The 21,281-nt window shown below is 40.2% G+C and overlaps 1 protein-coding gene across 9 annotated transcripts in view; it reads left to right on the forward strand.

The window, feature by feature from the left end:
• The window catches only part of KIAA1217 (KIAA1217 ortholog), a 366,907-nt gene that overhangs the window by 167,981 nt on the left and 177,645 nt on the right, over positions 1-21,281 (forward strand). The window lies entirely within an intron of this gene.

Below are 21,281 nucleotides of genomic sequence, written 5' to 3' on the forward strand. Positions count from 1 at the left end.
GGCATTCCTTTTCCTCATATGAAACAAAAATCATCAATCGAATAAATCTGTAACAAATTTTATTGACATTTTGGGAGGTGAAAGCATTGCTAGTGTCAATTCAAAGTATTGTCACATGCTTTCCCAGGACAGACTTTCAGTATATCAGTCCATTTTCATACCTGCTGCCTCTATGGTAGCACTGCTAATCAGATGGCAGGTAGCCACGAGCCATCAAACACGTCTCTCTGCGTTTCTCCCAGGAGCATTTTTATTTCCCTGCTTCCTAATGAAGGATTTCTTTGCCAGAAAACTTGTGGAAATATTTTTCCTGTATTTCTTCAGACTTTTCCCAGTAGAGAGTATCTTTCAATTTCAGCTCTTTTCCTCTGTCACGTTGACCCCACCACTGTTCTTTCTGGATTTCCTGCACGTTTTGTTTTTCCAAGTTTCCGTTTGCAGTTTGTGATGATTCTTTTGCACTGATGGAGCATCTGCCCATAATTTGCAATTTTCTATTGTGAAAAACCATTTTGTTACAGTGAGGCTTTGATTCAGTGATGAATTCTAGTTCAGTCTGTTATTCTCAAAGATGACTGACTTCTAGTAATTTAATTTCAACCCCTAAATGAGCAGCCTGGGCTCCTGATACAGCAAATAAAACCTCCATAGAGGAGTCTAGAGCACTCTCATCTTCCTGATCATTGATCAGATTGTCTTAAATTGATCAGGGGTGGAGGAAGATATGTCCTTAGGAAGGACTTTCTTTGTCTCTTGCTTTTTATGGAAGGTGATAATCCTGTTGAGCTGTTACAGTTCTTCCACCTCACATGTTAGTATTAAAAGTTAGATCATGGTTTCTCTGTATTCCAAGTCTGCAGCAAGGTCAGAAAAAGATATGAGCGAGGGATTGGTAAATCCAGGAGTGGCATGCTGTGCTGAAGAAGCCTGTGATTACCAATCCAATGCTACATAAAAATCTCGTGGAGAATGCTTTTTGTCAACACAGTTTCCACAGAAGAGTCCTGGGAAGGTTGTGAAGGCTGAAGTGCTCAAGATTTTATATCAGATCTCAGGGTGAAGGCATGGACTAAAACAGGGACAACTCTGGCCTTCCACCTTTCTTAAGATGCTGGGGCTGCAATGTCAGTCTCTCTGCCAAAATCCCTTAATGATACAGAAGGATCTCTGAGAGGGAGTTTCACAAGCTATTGTGCAAAGCCCCTTTCTTTGGCCTATAAGAGAGGAGGGGAAGTGTTCCAGGCTGAAAAAATGAAGAAGAGACAGAGAACACTATCTTTTAAAAACCCCAACTACTCCAAACAAACCCAGGAACCAAAGGACCCTCTATCTTCTCAGCTGCTGAATTCAGCTAACACCCACTTTTCATCATTGCCGTACCAAGGCTGATCTCAGAGTCTAGCATATGGTTTAGCTATTGACTTGGCTTCCACTTAATTAAAGTCTTTGAAATGAGATTGTTCCATGCTGTGTAATGCACATTTATGCAGCCACTCGCTAAATATTTTGCCTTTTCCTTGCCTATTAATGACAGTAAAGTTGTCAGGAGGCTGTTGCCACCTGAACCTTTTTGTTGTTGTCTGTCTTCTGACTGTTGACCCTGCCATATGGGGTGAATTCCCAGATCTTGCAAGGCTGTGTGGGGCTGATGTAGAAATTTTCATTTAACATTCATGGCAAAGGCACTCTGTCCTCTATCGGCATCCATAAACTATCACTGGTTTGTTTACAAGACTGGCTTGTAAAAATACACCCAGAGAGTGAGTGAAAACTTGTTTCCTTACTACAAGTGATCTTAACAAAGAGCTTTCCGGACTTGAAAGGCAAGACAAGCAAGCATTATGCTAAGATTTAGGTTTCTGCAGTAGGAAGTCTTTTAAAACAGCTCATAGAGATCTCCTTTCAGAAATGTCTGTGCTGACATTTAATAATGTGGTTGTCAAAATTTTGGGATGGAGATTGTTTGGTTGGGGTTTTTTTAGTTCATGAGGTTGTTCCTGCCTGTAGATTGAGAGTTGCTTCCTTTCCTGGGGTTGGAAAGGAAGACTTACTGCAATCTATTTCAAGAATAGTCTGAGGAGGAGGAAATTCCCTTCTTGTTCCTAATAACACTCTGCTGGAGGAGGAGAATTGTTCAGTAAGTTAAAACATTTAAATGAAGTTTTGATTTTATACATCTTGTTAATATCTAGAAATTTGATTGTATTTTAAACAGAGTATGTTTTATCTTCTTTGTTAAGGGGGAGGGACCGTGGGTATCGTGTAATGTCTTTGAACTCAGTAGATACTAATTTGGTGAATTAGCAAGGGTGAAATGTTCAGTAAGAAAAGAAAACAATAGCAGATCCGCTACTGCTTGTTATTACAAAGTGCCAGTCTAAGCTGCTGGGTACCTCTGAGAGATATCAGCAGTGCATTTCATTGTCCAGGATCTTGGATTCAGAGACAGAGGTAATTTTGCCCATCCACACATCTGTAATGTTCGTATCTTTTCAGATGTTTCAGATGTCTTTAGGGTACTTCCACCAACAGTTTAGAATCAAGGGTTCTGTTTAATTATCAATAGTAGAGCAATCCAAACCTCCTTCAAGGCAGAGTTAGATACCCTAGGTGAGCAGAGTAGAATGAGAGTGTTTGTCTAGATGTATTTCTCTTTTGCTTTAATCAAAAATGGAGTGGTGTTCAAGGCATATCTAATGCTGTACTTCATCCAGAAGCGTGTGCTGTCATGCTGGGAGCAGTGGCCATGTGGTCCTAGGTATGGAGGCACTATGGAAGCATTTGTGCCCTCCATTACACAAGGAAGGTGCTCCTGGTACAGTGGGGTGTGTGCTGAAGCACAGTGGGAGCCCCAAAGTCCCCTTACCCTCTGCTCTTTCCCCACAGGGCTGACTTAGGGAGGCAGCTTGGGTGCAGTAAGACAAAGCCCAGGATCTGTCTGTGCCTACTTGCCTGCTCCTTGGCTGTCAGTAGAAAATTTGTCTTCATCCCAGTGGCTGTGATTCCACCGCTGTTTTTGGGCTCGTTGTAGGAGCTGTTACACAAATGCCAAAGAGGCTCTGCACCCCAGAAGTCTTAAACTGCTGAAAATTCACATTTGTTCTCCTTTTGCCACCCCTAGGAACTGAGGTTTGGTAAGCAAATTCTTGAATTTTTATGCAGCAAAACTCAAAGAAAATAATTAATTTTTTAAAAATGAGAATAAGCTGGAGATGGAAGAAACATCTTCTGCCAGATAATTTATCAAGTGTTCTCTGCAACCCTTTTCAAGCCAAGAACATTGCTGCAGGTCTGAATTTGCTCATGAAGCTGCTTGTATACCCAGGTGAGCCACCCTCACACACTGTCCCCACCATGTACATGCTAGCCTTTCAGAAGAGACACATTCCAGCACTGAGTGTCTCATCCTATCCCATGATCTGTTTTGGGACTTGGCCAGGTGGGACTTTTATCTTCTGCAGACAGTATAACCTGCTTTGAATTTCTTAAAGATCTCTGTCAGACATGTGTGCCAGTATGTGAAACTATTAATGTTCATTTCAGTCCTGCGTCTGTTTCAGAAGATGATTGCTACATTTAAGTGAAAATCAAGTATTTAACTGAGAGAGAATTTCTGCAATGCATTTTAAAGTATCACTTATTATATTACGAGTAATAGCCTGAAACTCTTAGCAGAATTCATTGGACCATTATATCACATGCTGTGCAGGAAATTCTTGTGTGTCTTGATAGAGTTTATAATTTAATTGATGATGAGCAATTTAGAGAGGGAGGGATATGCTGTGAAACAGAAGTGTAGAATTATGTGTCTGTGAACACAGGTGTGTATACATGGAATAGTTCAAAATTTAATAACTTAAGAATGTCTGTCTTCCAGTCTATACAAATCTATAAAATTTTGAGTAGAGTCAAATAACTAAAGGTTGTGGCATTCTCTTATTTCATTTTTCTTAAATCACTTTATTTTCCTGTAACTTTGTGCCTTTGTATTTCTTGCACGTGAAAGCCCAGATTTCAACTTTTAAACTATATGTTAGACAAATTTCAGGAATTCAAGTGCTCTACTTTCATTTTTATTCTGCCATTGAAAATACAGGGAAAAAAATGATAATTTGCCTGAAAAACATGTTGGGTGCTTTTAGTGTGTTTCAGGTATTCAGAAATTTTAGAACTATCTATTCCTTTAAGTAGAACTCAGTGCATTGTCATGTCCAGTGCATGTGGCACTGTAAGGCAATTCTTTTTGTACTTGTAAATAAGCTTCCATATGCAAGTACTTTGAAAGTGTTTTTTAAATCTGCTGCATCTGTGTCTGATGTTAAAAGCATGAAAAAACAGCCAAAAAACAAGCCCTCCTAATGACCTGAAACTGCAGAATGAGTATACACATTCAAAACTGCCTATCTTTAATTTAAAATAGCAAACATAAAAATTAAATGCCTTCCTAAGCTTCCTCCATGAGCTTTACTGTTTTATAGACCTTCTCTGCCAAAAATTCCTTGTTCTTGCTCGCAGTTTTCTCATCTGGGCAGAGATAGTCATTCCCTTCTGTGCTCTGACCAGAGCTGTTTTGATGTCACCTCATCTGCAGGGTGACACAGCAAAACACTCGAGCCTCTTTCTGCAAAACCTGGAGCACCCAGTGCCCCCTGCCTTGGCACCCTCTTCAGTGGCCCCGGCCAGGCGTGGCACAGGCAGGGCTGTGGAGGAGCTGTGGCACTGCAGAGAGAACCAGGGCAGCCAAAGCCTCCTGACTGTGGGGCAAACACCACCGGGTTGAATTTAGAGTTGTAGAAGCAGCTCAGATGGGGAGAGCTGCTGCTGTGGTCTGTGAGCAGGGTCTGACAAATGCCTTTGGAGAGTGGGCTGATCCCATTTCCACCAGGAGGCTTAGCAGCAGAAACCACAGCCTGGCACCCAGACTGAGTGGTGGTAGGTTTGTGCAAGGTATGTGACACTGTGAATGGACTGGCACTGAATTTGTGTCAGGGTGGCAGAAGCAGTTATGGTCCAGCAGTTGAGTATTGGTAAATTAAGCCAATGACAGGCATAGAAAGACTAGGTCAGCAGAGCCATACTGGTTTAAAATTAAATAAGTGAATAAGGTCCATTAAAAGATAAACCTAATAAGCCAGTTACATTTTAATTTTTCACCTAGTAATGTTTAGCAGTATTATATTATGTGTAAGGAAATTGTGGTATCTTTTTAGGAGACAGTAAGGCTTCTTATGTATTTAAAATAGAAGTTAAAACACATTAATGAAGTTACGTATATGTGAGAACCACCTTGTGCAGATATTATGAAGCTACATTAAATTTTGCCTTGGCAGTTTAGCTTTCCCCTAAAAAACTTAAAGTAGTGGGTTTTAAGGGGTTTTAAGTCAACAGAATTTTTATGTCATAATTTTGCAGCAAGTTGTGATTTTTATAGATTGGTGAGGTTCAGCATGGTAAGTGGAAATTTATCTATCACTGGAAACTATGTGAAAATGAGTTTTACTTATTGTTTGGATTAAAATTTATTATCTTCTTACTTCTGTACTTATTGATTAATTTAAAGTATAGGAAAAAAAATTTACTAGGTTATGTAACAATGGGTAAATCTTGACAGTAGTTTTGTAGGAAACGGACCATGTAAATGCAACATCAGAATGGTGTGTTTTCCTAAAGCAGTACCATATGTTAGTTGATTAACAAGTTGTAGGGTTATTAGAAGATCTTGGCTGCTGGTAAGAAGGAGCATCTGTTTTCTAAGTCTTTTATCTAATATGTGTAAAGACTTTGCCAAGTCAAGTTTAAGTGTTGGGTTTTTTGGTTTTTTTTTAGGGGGTGTATATCAGCTATATATTCCTTGGGTATTTTTCTTTCCATAGGTGACACTAATGCATTGTTGGGATTTAAATCTAACCCCATTCCTGTGAAGAGCATGCAGTAACATTAAGAAGTAATGCTCAGTATCCCACGTGCAGGTATTTTATAAGATCAGTTCAAAATTCTGCCAGCACCACAGCTTGTATTTAGTCTAAAACTTTATGTTTTGTTTTGTTTTTATCTTCAACCAGACATCAACTCCAGTAACTAAATAGCAATTATGGAACTTTAGTTTTCCTTCAGAACTTAGCAGCTTACACTGATGGTATTGGAGTGCGTCCAAAGTGCCAAGTGTGCGTGCCTGCATCACTGTGTAACTCCAAAAACAAGTGTCATGAGTTTTACAGAGTAAAATATACCTCCACTTATGACTTATTCTGAGATGTTACATGGAGTTTTAAGTGGTTAATCAATCTTATGACACTGGCTTGGAGCAGAATCTCTTGTGGTCTAGCCAGTTTTGAGGCTGTAGGGAGAGCCAACAGCCTGAGGCTTCACCCTGAAAACAAATGAGGTTTTAGAGAAAGACTGAAGATTTTAAGATCTTTCAGGACTCTCAAAGAGAACTTTTACTCTTCTGTGTTCAAAATCAGTATGTGGTTTCCAAAGCAGCATCTAAGAATAGCTTTAAGGTTTCTTATCCAGGCCTGATGAAGTTTCTGGACTTTCATATGGGGATCTTGCCAGCCACAGGGAGCCCGTGGGACATGCTTCTGCATGTTCTTCTTTTGGGACTCCTTGTGTTTCATTAAGGATGAGAGACAAATGGAAGTTTTAAAAAGAGCTTTTTTTTTAAAAAAACCCCGTGGTTTGCATATCATTAGTGTCTCTATTGTCAAAGTCTGATTTCTCTGTTCATCTGATTTCCCCATACTTTCATTAGAAGGCTGTAATTTGAGGCTGTGAAGGAAGTTTTGACACAGACAATGGGTGGAGATCAACCTATTTTCTCTAAACTCTGGGACTTTCCATGGTAGGAAACTGTTTAGTTTTGCAAAAGCTGCCTGTATTTCATTGGCAGGACATTGAGCACAGTCGGGTCATGACCACAAAGTGAAAAGCTAGGACAAGTCTTGAGATGAAGTAGCTTGATGGGAAGTGAATTCCCTCTCCTGCTGCCGGGCTGTATATTTTAGGGGACAGCAGCTTCAACACCTGCAGGAGGTGGGTGCTCGCTTTCTCACAGCCTTCAGCAGCTGTAACCCCGCAGGCCAGCTCTCAGCCTCTCACTAGCCCAACTATCCACTCTATCCAGCTACTGACAGCTTTAAAAATGCAGTCTTTTAACTATGCCTTTGTCTCTAAATAGCTTTTCTTCCCGTGTTTCTTGGGGGGGTGCTAGGTGAGGCAAAGTAAGATATGTTGTCAGCAAAATACACTGAAGACGACGAGCCAAGAGGTGAGAGAAGCAGCAGCTGAGCAGGCAGTGGCAGGATGCACACGTGTGTTTGTGTGAGAGAAGTGTTACCTCTCCGTGTGGTGCCATATGCTGCACAGCTCTAGATCCCCACATGGTGCAGCAGAGCCCGGTGTGGATGCTGCAGTGTGTCTACATGGATTGGGGTCAAAGTGTAGAAGGAAGCGCTGTTTGCAACCCTTCTGGCACAGCCACAGCAACCACTCATGAAGTGTTACAGACAGAAGTTTTAAGAGCAGGCTTCATGCTTCGGTTTTCAAAGTCTGGGCAGGAATCAGGCAACAGCTCCATCTGGTATGAGATTGCAAACAGAAATGTAGTGCAAGGGAAAGACAGACCATCCTCAGCCTTGTAAAATAGCATTTTATGGTAGTGAGAGTCTCCTCAGAATATGATCTGGGTTAGATTGTTCTGTTTCAAGAGAAAAGTCTTTTAGAAACTGATTGTCTAGTCTGCTGGCAGCAAAACAGTATGACAAAAAGTGTTGGGCAAAAATAGAAATAGGAAAGTCTTCATACAGAGAATCTGGAACATGAGTCTAAAATTTAGAATTAAACATATGCTTGGCTCTTGAGGAAAACAGTCTACGTGGGAATCATTCACTGTCTAAAACATTGTGGAAATGTTAGAAAGAGTATAGGAGATATTTCCATGTATAGAGAGTACATATTTTTCCAAATAAAAAATTACTTTTATTTTATTCTCAGAGCTATTTAAGGAAGTGTCATGCCATCCAAAAAACCACATGTACAGATGTTTTCAAGTGATCACCACTACCTCCATTGGAGAGCAGCCCACTGAACAATAAGTGCTCTACTCTGCTGCGTCCAAGAGTCAGCTCCTGTAACATTGGTCCTGTACGTGCTGGGCATTTAGTCTAATGCATATGCTACTGTACAGTCATGGAGAGGTGTCTCAGGAGACTAATTCATCTCATCCTAAAACAGGTGTCTAGAGTCAGTGCAATGAATTACCTTCAGCAGGTTCCTCTTTAACTTCTGTGGTTGCTAAGTGGATACTAGGTGGGCATTTGCTTGTACTTTTGATGGCTGGGACTAAGTGAGGTCTGGCAGGTTGGCTTCTGTGCAGAAGAAGGAAGGTCTGGGATGCTTTGGTGGTATCTAAGGAGAAGTCCCATCAGCTAGAAAAGAGCACTCTTATTTTCTCTCATTTGTAGGGCCAATATTGCAGATGAGTGTAAAATATCTGTAGAACAACCAGTGCATCTGCCAGCCTGCAGCCACCTTTGCAGGTCCATGTGCAGAGCCCTGGTCTCCAGTAGAGGACAGATTTGGCTGCTCTACACAAACCACAGTATCCAAAGGTTGCTTATGCAAGGTGTTACAAACTGTGTGTGCCCACACCCATGAAACTTTAGTGATTTTTTTTTTTAACTACTTCAGATTTTCTGGGTGAGGAGTTACTAAGATATATCACTATATATCGTGTCAGATGTACACCACTTGAGAAACAGTATTTAATCATGCAAATAAAATGTTTACAAAGAGTCTGCTGCAACAGAATCCCAGACTCCAAGAGCTCCCTGTTACAGCAATAGCTCCAAGTGCACGACACTCCTAACTACTCTGATGTGTTTCTGCAGTTAACACACAAGTACATAATCTCAGATATGAAACTGCCATTGCTTTACTGCTTTCTAAAGTACTTGAAAATCTAATGAGATTCTGGATAGGTCTCTTTCAAGTCAGCCAGTCATAACATTCCTTGGGAAATGGCTAGTAAAAAGTTTCTTACTGTGCATCACTGCTTAATAAAAGGTGTATTATTCTTTGCCCTTGAAAAATGTCTCCTGACTAAAAAAAAAAAAACAACAACAAAAAAACTCTCTTGTTTCCTTGGACTGAGAAAGCATAAAGATGGTTACACATCTCAAATAGGAAATAGTCAAAGCAAATCTCCAAGGAACTACAGGAACAAAGCATATGATGCCTTCATAGCAAGGTTTTGTGCAGCAGTGTGAGCAGATATTCAGATTTTGTGCTTCTAAATGAGCAAATTACCAATGACCTACCAGATCCTAGTGCTGCCTTGTGGAGTTCTGTGCACTGATCTGCACAGCCTTGCCTTCTGTACACTAGGTCCCATATCCCAGAGAAATGGGGAAGGGCAGGGGAGGCTTGGTGCCGTGCTGTGCTTCAGTCTAAGTCAGGGCACCTAAAGTCCTCCAGAGTGGCTTCTGAGTAGCAGGGAATTGATGCAGGAGAAAAGATGATCTCAGCCCCGCCAAGCTGTACAGATCCCTTGTTCAAAAGGTTTAACAGTGTTCTGACACTTGATGGTATCCAGAGCCCTGGATGCTGATGCTGTCTAAGATTTACCCTGCATTGTCTGTCACCTCTGTGGAACAGCTGAAGCACCGCAAATTCGTTCTCTAGCTTCCACTGCACTAACTTTCCTGCATAGACTATTTTCTACAACAGATGAGACATGACTTAATATATTGTATGCTATTCATTTTCTCCCATATCCTCTCTTCAGGAGGAGATTTCCATGTGATTCTCAAGAGAGAACACAGTGTTTTGGTTAGGTCTAGGGTTGCTGTTTTTCTGTTGTAATGTGCTTCTATTTCTTTATGTTTAGCACATATTACAAAGTGTTGCTATCAGTATTAGGGCTTCTTGTACTTTGTCAAGTGTAAGAGCAGTTGTAGCAGGCCCAACAACGTGTCTTGAATGGTGATTGTTACCTAAGGAAGAATGTGGGATCAAGGAAAGTATGTAGTGATACTTCTGGAATATCCTCCCAGCTCCCAAAAATACGCAATTAAAAGATTACTTGAGAGAAACCAAGGATTATGTCCTTTTTATTAACAGTGCTCAATGGATTTTTTTTTTCCATTAGTTTGTTTTTTATTTTTTTTAACTCCTCTTAACTCAGTAACTGCAATGTCTTACAGCAGGAAGTTAGCCAGCTTCACTTCCATATTGCTCTGGGAAATTAATATTCACATCTATGTAGTTTGGAATCATTAGCTTACTTCTTTCATTTGATGACCCTACAGTCTGTATTGAGAGAGACAACGAACAGCCTTTTTCCATTCAACTTCTGTCACTCATGTTTATAGACCTCAAACAGATGTTTGAGTCATCTGTTTTCGTAATGGAGAGTTCTACATAATTCAGTTGTTCCTTGTACAGAAACTTCTATAACTTTGATCATCCATGCTGCCTTTTTCTAAACATTTCTATTATATCTTTTTTGACCAGGAGTAAATTAAAATTGCATGCAATATCCAAAATGTGAGTAGACTGTGGATTTGTACAGTAGCACAATGATATTATCTTCCTTTTTTGCTAGTCTTTTCCTAGCACTTTCTAACATTTATTTGGTTTTTTAATCACTAATGAGCACTGAGCTGAAATTTTCAAAAATGATTATAACCTCAAACTCTCTTTTTGAGCGATAATAGTTTGTTCAATGTCAATGTGCATCACTTTACATTTGTCTACATGGGATTTCATCTGTGAATTTACAGCCTAGTCAGTGAATCTTGTGGTCTCTTCCTTGTAACCAATCCTTGTCTTCCCTGAATATCAGAATGTACTCAGTAAACTCTGCCACCTTGCTTAAACCCCTTTTTCAGCTCACTAATGTTGAGAGCTGCCTGAACCAGTCCACTCTGTGTGATTGGTAATCTACATCTCCAGGGAAATTTGGCTTTTGTTCCTACAGGGTTTTTCCTATTTTTATTCAGATTTTATCAATGGAAGATCTCCTCTCTTTGTTTCTTTACTGAGGGATGTTGCTACATGCCCTCTGGAAATCCAAGGGAGCTATGTCTGCTGGCTGTCACATGTCAGTTCTCTCACTGGGCTGGGAAATGGCAGCAGTTCTTGCTTCTGCTTTCCTTGACCCATATGATCTTGTGTTTCAGTTCTCTCTGCAATATTAAATTGCTAATTTCACACTACCACATTTGGCGGTTGCTACCTGCCTAACACATTGTCCACATGGAACCTGTCAAGAGCCCTATTGGAGAGGGACATATGCTGCTTTCTGAAGTTGGGGGAAGTGTTAATGGTTCTTATTTTAGCTCCATCAGCAAAAGAAAATTACAAGCGATAGTGCCTCTGTGGCTAAATTTGTGGTTTATTGAAACTGTGGCAGAGCCCACAAGATGAGGAGAGAAAATAATGTCTGATTTTAAATTTCAGCTGTTGGCTGCAGCTGCAGCTTTCAGAAAGCTTTTCAGCCTGGTTCCTGTCCCATTTTCTCCTAGCTTCCTTTTACTGCAAAGGGAAGCTGAATTGCAACATTGAGCACTCCATGACTTAGGTTTTTCTGTACACAAACAACTTTGACTTTAACTGGCATGGTTCTTAGCATAGGTATTATCAGACGTACATTGTTTAAGTAGAGGATGAGGAAACAAAAATTTTTAATTGATTTTTTAAAGTCTGAATGTGTAGCAATCCAATTGATGTTTTTAAATAAATAGGAGAATTGTTTGAATTTTCTGCAAGGTGCTGAGTTTTTATGTTACTGTTCAATTGGGATGTCACTTCCTCAATGAAATAATAGCATCAGAATTCACAGTTACTTACATATTGAATAAAACTGTTGTATTCTTGCAACTGGTGACAACTACTGCAAGATGAAGGGGAATTAGTCTCTAACCTGATAAAAAAAATCTCTGTGGCATGGCAGTCCCATACTGATAAGGACAGCTGAGGAACTGGAAATATGTTACCTTTCAACAAGCAAGGCATTATTTGTTTCTTGGAAAGACTCATGAGATTTACACAGCACTATGAAGAAAAGGTATTTAGTGATGATTTGCAAAACATTGCAACAGTCTTAATGTCTGTGGCTAAAATCAAATACAGTGTAAGACCATGTTGAAAAAGGACCTCATGCTGCCCAGGAGGCCTGGGGTAGCCTTGCCCTTGAGAGGAATATTTCTCAGACTCTAAAGTCAGAAGACCACCCAGTCTTTTCCTTGCTGGGTGGAGAAAACAAACAAATTACTTTCTTTGATGGTTGGGAAAAGAAAGTGATTGATAATTACTGCCTGCAGCATTTTACCCCTAACTGTGGTATTCAGCCTGTGTTTTCTGGCTGAGTTTAGGCACTTCCTTTAGAAGACTCTGCATAAGAGCAGACTAAAAGCATTACGTTAATACTACTCATGGATTGCAAACTCATCCTTCACTTACTTCTTCACCCTCTTCCAAGGGCACTCCTGTGTTACTCTCTGCTGTGAGAGGGGACTTACAGGAGTTTATAAGAGTGAAATGGAGGCATGTAAGTAATACTGTATCTCATCTCAAAGAGATCTTGTACTTCTTTCCTTCTAGCACTTTGCCCAGAATTTCCTCCAGCTGCTGAAAGGATTTAAATATCGTTCCACCTGTGGTCTTGAAGTATTATCTTTTAATCACAGTTCTAGAGCAAAAAAAGCAAAAGAGGGGTGAAACCAGGAATTTATTACTGGACCTTATTATATTAATGATTAAATATTACAGTATTAGTATGAAAATCATAAATAAAATTGAACAAATTACAGAGTTACATTTTGCAAATGAGTCTTGGAAATCAGAGTATTGGAGTATATACATACGCAGTAAAGGCTGTCTGTGTTGCCAATTAATATTTAATAGCCTTTTCTTCTGGACTGAGGAAAATCTGTCATTGTCAGTACTTACTGCCTGCTCCCTACCCTGCACTGTGCTGCATGTAAAGGCATATGCCATGTTATGAAACATATTTATATATCTCAGCACAGACTTGCAGTTTTTAAAGGGGCATACATAATACAATGTCACTTTATGTTGTCAGTGGAATGTTCACCTGTGAGTCATCCCATGGTTTGAAAAGTTTTTGTAAGAAATACAGAACAGTTGGAATTAAATTGTCTTGGGTTATGTATTTATTCATGAGAGAGATAGACACTCTACCTCTGAAAAAGCTTAAACCTTGTATGACACCTTCCTATGCTGATGTTGCTTATTCTTGTCTTCACCCCAGGCAGTTCTGTATGCTTCTTGTGGCCTGATAAGACAGAGCTTTGTTACTTTTTCTCTGTGTTTATCTTCTTGCACAGGAGCAGCAGACTTCCCCTTGTAGGAGGAATAGGATATGACGTGAGTCATGACACTGCATCTCACTTGGTGTTTGGACATTTTACCCTTGTAAAACCTGAAACATTCTTTCCCTTTTTGGGAGGAGGTTGCTGCGGCCACAGGCTCCCTGTCCTGGCTGGGCAGAGTGCCCCAGCCTCAGCCCCCTTTCCCTGGGGGCTCTGTGTTGTCATGCAGCATCCAGCTGCACCGGTGTTTTCAGAGGTAAATTTAGGTCATGTACCCTTTTGTTACTGTTAGTATATTTAGTTCAGAAGAATGGGCTCTGACAATCCCACTATCTGTACTGCAAGGAGAAGATGGGAATACTGGAAAGAAAGTGAAAAGAGGCAAAGACTTGTTTTCCAAGGAGAAAACCAAGACAAAAGGATAACGCAAGTCCGATGGAGCTCAGGATGTGAGTGAGTGAGTGAGTGAGTGAGTAGTCTGTGAGGTGGCTTTCTTACCTAGCACACATTCTACAGTACTGCTGGGTCTGGCTGACAAAGGGGAATAAATCTGATCCTTGGAAACTGCAGTTAAGGCAACTTTGCCATGAAGAAATAGGAGGCTATTTCTTAGCACTGAGGGTAATTAAACATGAGTCAGTTAACTGTAACATAGTCTGTGAAATGAGAACAGTTATCTTTGCAAAGCCATTTGAGCCCAGGCAGCAAGAAAACCTGTATTTACTGGGTGGTTGTGGCAGGGTGGAGGGTTGTAGCAGTCCTGCTGCTGCTGGATGTGGTATGCCCAAGTCAGCAGCTCTATCAGCCGTGTCTGTGGGCCTGCCTGCTGAAGCACCCTCCAATAACAGCACTGGCAGCTCTGTATTAAAGGCAGTGATTAAAATCAACTGTGATGCTTGCACCTTTCAGCAGGTAATGGGCATTGCTCAGCAGGATTCATTCCCTTCCATGTACATCAGGATAGGTATGTTTTGAGGTGTTTTTCCTTTCAGGTTTTTTTCTCATACATAAAAGATGGCCAGTGCTGGAGACAGTGACTGGATGTGTGTATCACTGCTTTGGTTAGGATGGTTTGGAGGTTTTTAAGGTGAATTTCTCATGTGGGAAATTAAAGGCAGAGGAGAGAACTTTGCTCAGTGTTATGTTTCCTCAGATGGGAGCTTGATGTCCTTCACTTTCTTATGCTGATCCTCCAGGTAGATCTCATTGCATGTGTGGTGGAGTTTTAAACAAATGCTAGGGCAGATGCAGCACTGGTGTCCTGAGATCAGTAATGTCTTCTTCATCTCATTTAAGCTTTTGGCCTTTGTGGGAGGTTCCCGCATCAAATTTAATGGCTTGTGATAGAATGGGAAATCAGACAAGATAATCAAATGGTCTTGTTGCCCTAAAGCTATGAAACCCTAAATACTGAAGAGTGAATTATTAAGTGTGCATCCCAGCAGAACAGACTGGGCAGGCCTGAAAAAGAACAGCAGTGCCTCTACTGTCAACTCCAATTGCTTTCTTACTAATCAGCTGTCTTAATAATAGCATGAGCATGGTCTGGGGAGGTCAGAGAGGCACTTTGAAGGAGGGAGATGTCCATACTATTGGAGAGGTCATTCAACATTACAAGTTGAAAGGTCTACATCAGACCTCTGCTCTTACATCTGCCTTCAGAGGCTGGTGCCCTACAAAGGGTAGATAGAAAAGCTTTACATACCACAACCTGTGACCATCCCTGCTGGGTTAAAAATCAGATCTGCATAGAAAAAAAGCTGTAAGGATTTATTCTGCTTGTCTTTATGTCTTTTCAGACATTCAGATAGTCATTTGTTTTATAGTACTGCCTTTGTAGTAGGGGACAGGGAGAAACTGTGGCAAAAATGATTTAAAATGTCCAACTCATTAAATCATTAATGGTGCTGACTTCTCACTTGATTTTAGTCTGAGTCTTAGAAAAAAATCTAGTTCTTTCCAGTGACATTGTTGAGAAAAGTCAAATACGTGTTTGGGTACAGTCCAGAGATGAATAAAATGAATAGTGTTCCCAAAAATGTTACTTTTCACGAAAGACCGTCATCATGAATTGTGTGAATGCTGTGGGTTGGCAACACTGGTGCCATTGTGTTATATTTCTAATCATTATTTACCAATTTTTTTATTGAAACAATTTTTTGTGGTAGAATATTTATCAGAAATGCTGTTTGATAAGTAAGTTGTTATGGTAATCACAGCATAACTTGAACTATTACTTTATTTCTGAACTCAGGCTCCATTGAAATACACTATGTATTTCCTGTTAATTCAAGCAGTCACCTGACAATCTTATAAACTTGATGTATACATGGTAAAAGCTAAAATAAAGGATCTCTCGTATTATTTCAAAGTATAATTGTACTTTGTGTAGAGCAGCTCTTGATACTTTTGATCACTAAAGCATGTCACCTCACAAATGTACAACCAGATCCTGCAGACATCCATGAAATCATCAGTGTTTCAGGCAGTAAGTCTATTCTTCTGGCACTGCTAAAAAGTTGGATCAATTTGAATTGAGACTCTCCACCAGAGCTCTTTTTGAGTCAGTTTATCCAAAGTGAACTTACCAAAACCAAAGTGCTTTACACTGGGGAGAAATAGAATTTGAATGTAGAGCAGATTGACTTTAAAGTGACCTTCCCCCCTCCCTTTAATCCACCTCCTTCAGGAACAATCCCCTACACTGTTCTTTCCCACCCACATATTGCTTTTTATACCATTAAACTCTAGTGATTAAAATTTCTGCAATGTAAGGCATATTTTGCTTTCACAGAGTAATTTGTTTGGTACCTTACAAAAACATGATCATATTTTCTGTTTCTGAGTTTGCAGGCTGATTTCTTTCCTTACCTTCCTGTATGAAAATGTGGTGTGTGAAGGGCTGGCGGGTGTGAGGAAGAGCTGAGGCATGTCAGGATTGCCAGCTCAAAGCTGGCTGTTCTGGTGGCAGTGTAGTCATATTAATGTTAGTTTGGTATGGTGGGATGACAACAGGCGGGTACAAAGGCTGAAATAAGGTGTTGCATTGAACGAGTCAGAAACATGGATCCTGTAATTATGCTCATTTAGCTCTGTTCCATCTTCCCTTGGGCAACAGAAAGGGAAGTCATGGTAAAATGTATCTACTGTTGGCTTTGTTGGGATTGTCCCAAACTAGAGAGGGAGACAAAGTTATTGATGAAAGAAAAGAATCACCTCTTTTTTTGTTTTTCTCCTCACTTGAATGTTGGCACTTCTTTGTGATGACCACAGTTCTTCTTCTCAGTTTGATTTAGGGCATGCAAAAGTGTTTACTGCCCTCAGGCCTTTTAACTTATTTATAAAATTGGAGGGAGAGGAAGGAAACAAAAATAAAACTTCGAAAACAGAAAAATCTAACCTATTTAACATGATCTATGTCCAGGTGTGAGAGTTGTGAACTTGAACAAAATGTCTTTCGGAGTGCATGAAGGTTGCTCTGTTACTGAGATGAGCATTTGAGACCTTGGCAATGCCAAGTGACAGGTGATTATAGCCACTTCCCAGAGCTATATTTGAAATGGAATTGGAAAGATGAATATATCTTCTGCCTAAATATTTTATGTTCAACTTCTTAGTCACTCTTTTCTACAGTTTTAGTGATTAAGTCTGGCTCTTAGCACCACTGTTAGTCTCTGAACTTTTCTGAAGAGCTGAAACCTGGTCTGACAAGACGCAATGAAATTCTGTTGTGGAGATGTGCAAACTCATACTTTTTTGCTTCAGCTGAGTGTTACCATTTCACTCCTTGGGCTAATTTTGCCTCCCAAGTAGGAGACTTCTTAACTGAACTGGAATATACAGAGTATAAATATTGAAACTCTCCACAGATTTTTAACAGGGAAGGTAATTTCATTATAAATAATCCCAGTAGTTGTTTTAGATTGTCATTGTAAATTTTAAAATCAATTTCAGATGTTTTCCTTTAATTTAAGCACTGAATATTTTAGCCACTATGCTTGCATTAATAATAGGACCCACTTCATTGAGATCTTTTACTAAGCAGATGAGACCAAATGATCATAAAGCCCCCCTCCACATCTTAAAAATCTTGAATTCTTTGTACAATACCAAATCAATAGACAATTAATTTAGAAAGTAATCCTCTTTGCCCCCAGATGTATTTACATGGATTCATATTGATAGACCTCAGAATTTTTTTCATTTTGCCTGTATATGTTAGTGGCTGCTATTATATCTTCTTTGATAATATGCTGTTTGAATATAGTCCTTTTCTTTTTGAAGTGAGTCTGTTTTAGTTTAAGCATTGAGAGACCACCACCCAGCCTGGCAGTGAAGACACTGAGGATGAACAAGAATGAAGATGTGCTCAAACAAGCTACAGCCCTGAAGCTGGTCTCTGCTGTCCAAGGGGGAAATCAGAGCTTTGTCACGTGAACTCGTTGCTCTTCTTCTGAAGTTAGTTACTCTCTCCATTTCAAATCTGACTAGTTCACAGAGAATGGCCACCCACGATTCCCTGGCGTACAGAGGGGAGGTTTCCTGACACACTGGAGCCATCCTCATGATGCTCCCCTCCTGCAAAGCAGCCCCAGGGCAGTCCCAAGCCATCTCGGGCCACATAAAGGCTTGGAAAGGTGCTGCAGTGTGACCCACTTGGGTGCTCATAATTCCCCTCAGGCTTCTGCCTCACCACTCCAGGTCTAGTATTTTTTTTCTGGACTACAATAGGCTGAACAGTGTCAGGCTGGCTCCTGCGGAGAGCATTCATGATGTTTTTCGCAGTGGCTGCATGATTTCACATGGACATTGAGAAAAGTCTTTTAATTATGGGACACTTATGATTTAACTATTAATAATTAGATTCCCAGAGATTTAGTTCTGAATAATTGCTAGAGCCATGGAGTCATTGTTGTATATTATAAGTTGGACTAATTGAGTGCAGCCAGTATTTGTTAATTGTTCCTCTTACGCATATGCTAAATCCAGAAGAGTTGAAGTCGCTCTGGGACATTAATTTTAAACACAATTAAAACATCCTAACCTGTTAGCAATTATTCTCTGTGCATTGTTTTGATATTGATGGATCCAGATCTGAGCACAGTAATTAAAAGGAACCACTGTTATTGTTGATCCCACAGATAAACAAACGCTGATTGCGTGCTGTGAACTGGTTAATCAAGTTTATTTAACTTGTCGTTAGTGATTCATCCCAGTGACTCTACTGGGGTGCTCTTTATTTGAGCTTAATAATATAAAGGTTCTGGCTGTCTCCAGCTGCTAAAGGAGTTTCTCTAATTCTTCTAAATTAACTCTGGTAACATCTTGAGGAATAGCATTGTTAGATACACAGATTAAATCCAGCTTGAGACCAAGGAATTTTTCCTTAAAATGAGACATTCTTTGAGACCTTGCTGTTGAGACCCAACTGCTCCCTGTCCTGAGCTGCAGTAGAGATGATTGTGTTTCCTGGGTGGTGATTATGTTTTATGTGCAGGCTCTTCTGTTTTGTTTGATTTTGATGATACTAAAGTGTGCCATGTTTAGTCTCTTCCTTTGCCAATGCTTTTTAATCCTGTTTGAGAAACTACTTCTGCAGCTGCAGAAGTTCTCATAAGGTGACACCCAGTTTTCCAAGTCACAGGTCCACAAACAAAAAACCAATCTCTCCTAGACCATCTCTATATTCTGGGTGTCCAGTTTGCTCAGGCCCCTTAGCAGCACTATCAGTACCATTTCCTGTCAGTCTCAGAAGTAGAAGCATCTTGCTGTGGCCATGAAAGCAGCAGTTCCAGACCAGCTTGGCACTTTCCCGAGGGGCACCCGGCTGCTCTCTGGGACTGGGAAAGTCAACAGAACAACTCTTTCTTGTGCTCTTGGCTGAGAAAACTAAAGGTGCTGGCTCAAAGTAGATAGTTTAATTTTATTATTATTGTTGTTGTTACTGCCATCATTATTTTAGTCTTAGACTAATTTTCTAGGTATTTTTCCCCACCATGGATGGAGGGAAGGCCTCCTAAGGAGCTAGAGTGCACTGATTCTGTTCTTATTAACGTTCTTGGTACAAACACTACTGACCTTCACAGCTAACCCTGGTTTTGTACAAGGCTGAAAAAGTTCCTTCCTTTCATTTAACGCAAGTATGTTTTGTGCTTTCTTTTGTGTTATTTTAGGATGAGGTCTTTTTAAATGCCCTTAGTTTCTGAACTCTCAGTTTCTGGGCCCTGTGTACAGGTAATGTCTTAGTACAGCTTTCATGGTGCTGCTCCAGGCAACCACAGTGGCTTTCTTTTTCCATCAGAGGTTTCTGAGTTCCTTTACATTTCTTGAAGTTGCTGGTGTTCAGTGTTCACTATTCCTGCAAGAACCCTCTTATCCTTCCAGCTGGCTGTGAATGTAAATTGCAAGAGGCTCATCACAATTGTCCAGACTCTGGAAACCATTGGTTAAAGGTACATTCCTTCATATCACACACATCAGATAAGTGGGATGGCTGGTCATCACTTCTCCTCCTAAAATAGTCCACAATCAGAATGAGCAGGAGGAACCCAGGGCCAGTAAAAACACTATTCTAAATAAAATCACACTGTTTTCTTTATAATTGCAGGGTAACTATACTATAGTATTCTGCTGGGAGCACTGTACTGCAGACCTTAAATAGCAGTGCTAATGTTCAAATCGTATTTTCATCTTTTCTATGTTTTCCATGCCAGATTTCTGGGACTTTTGCCAGGTTCCAAGACCATATAGAATTAATTGTTAAAAAGGAAAAGAAATATTTCTGAAGTGCTAGAGAATACGTATGTCTGATCTAATGAACAATAGTTTCGTTCATTATCAATTGTTCCTTGTAATTTACTCAAATGCCTTTTTTTTTTTTTTTTTTTTGGTCTGGAAGCGGGAGAATAGGAGCATGAGGAGAGTGATCCTCCTTGAGCTTCTGTACTGAATTTATATACATGCAAAACATTCCTGCATTCAATAATCTAAGTAGACAGGATGACATTTCTGCCAGATAGAGATGTAGAAGGAAACGTAGGGGAATTTTCCTAGCCTGTCTGGACTGGGTGGTTGAGAGGTCATTGCAAACAATTTGGCTGATGTTATATTGAAGTCAGAGTTGAAGAAAACTTGGAAGACCATATTATGCTAGGTCTGTTTAAAAAGACATCCAAGATACTGTTACCTGGTGTTGGAGTATCCATTTAAGTGAGAAATTGCCTATTTTTATTAATATCTCAGTTATGCTTTGTTCTTAACCTAATTCAGAAGTTGTCTGTGGATAAACTTTCTGGTCTTCATGCTGTAACTCAACACTAAGTTTGTTCCACCAAGTCTGACTCAGTGTTATGATTTGGATAGACTAAATCCGTCTGATACTCTCTATTAAATCAACACATGTAGCATCTGCTGGAATCTGTGGGATTTGATCTCATCCTTCTCAGCCACATTATTTTTTGCTTTGCAGCCTGGTAGATCTATCGATTTTCATGCAGGCTGCTGACCTGTGATCTGCCAAGAGAATTAGTTACATGTTTCTATATGTTTTGCTACTGAGGCTTCGGAATCCCTCTTAACCCAAGTCCCTGCTTACATATTGCTACCATTCGTTTTTATTGGCTTCGCTAAAGTTGGATTCCTGTATCTCGATTTTTCCCCGATCCATTCTTTGAGCGGCTTGAAAGAATCCAACTGAAAACAAAACCTCAAAGAGTTTACATAATGAATTACTTTTAAACTAGACGCTAAAAAAGACAGAGGAGCATTTACCAGGAATGTTTGTGGGCTTGGTGGTTACGAGCTTAAAAAAAAAATACCGTGTGGAAAGGCTTTTGTCCCATGACAGAGATTTAAAAGGCTGCGGGTTCGGATTCCAGCGGAGGCTCAGGCCTGTAATCGCGTTTGAAATGCTGCCTTTCACACGGCCGCCCGGCTGCCGCGGGG

Source organism: Corvus brachyrhynchos, unplaced genomic scaffold (genome assembly GCF_000691975.1).
Source record: "Corvus brachyrhynchos isolate BGI_N302 unplaced genomic scaffold, ASM69197v1 scaffold167, whole genome shotgun sequence".
Classification (NCBI taxonomy): domain Eukaryota; kingdom Metazoa; phylum Chordata; class Aves; order Passeriformes; family Corvidae; genus Corvus; species Corvus brachyrhynchos.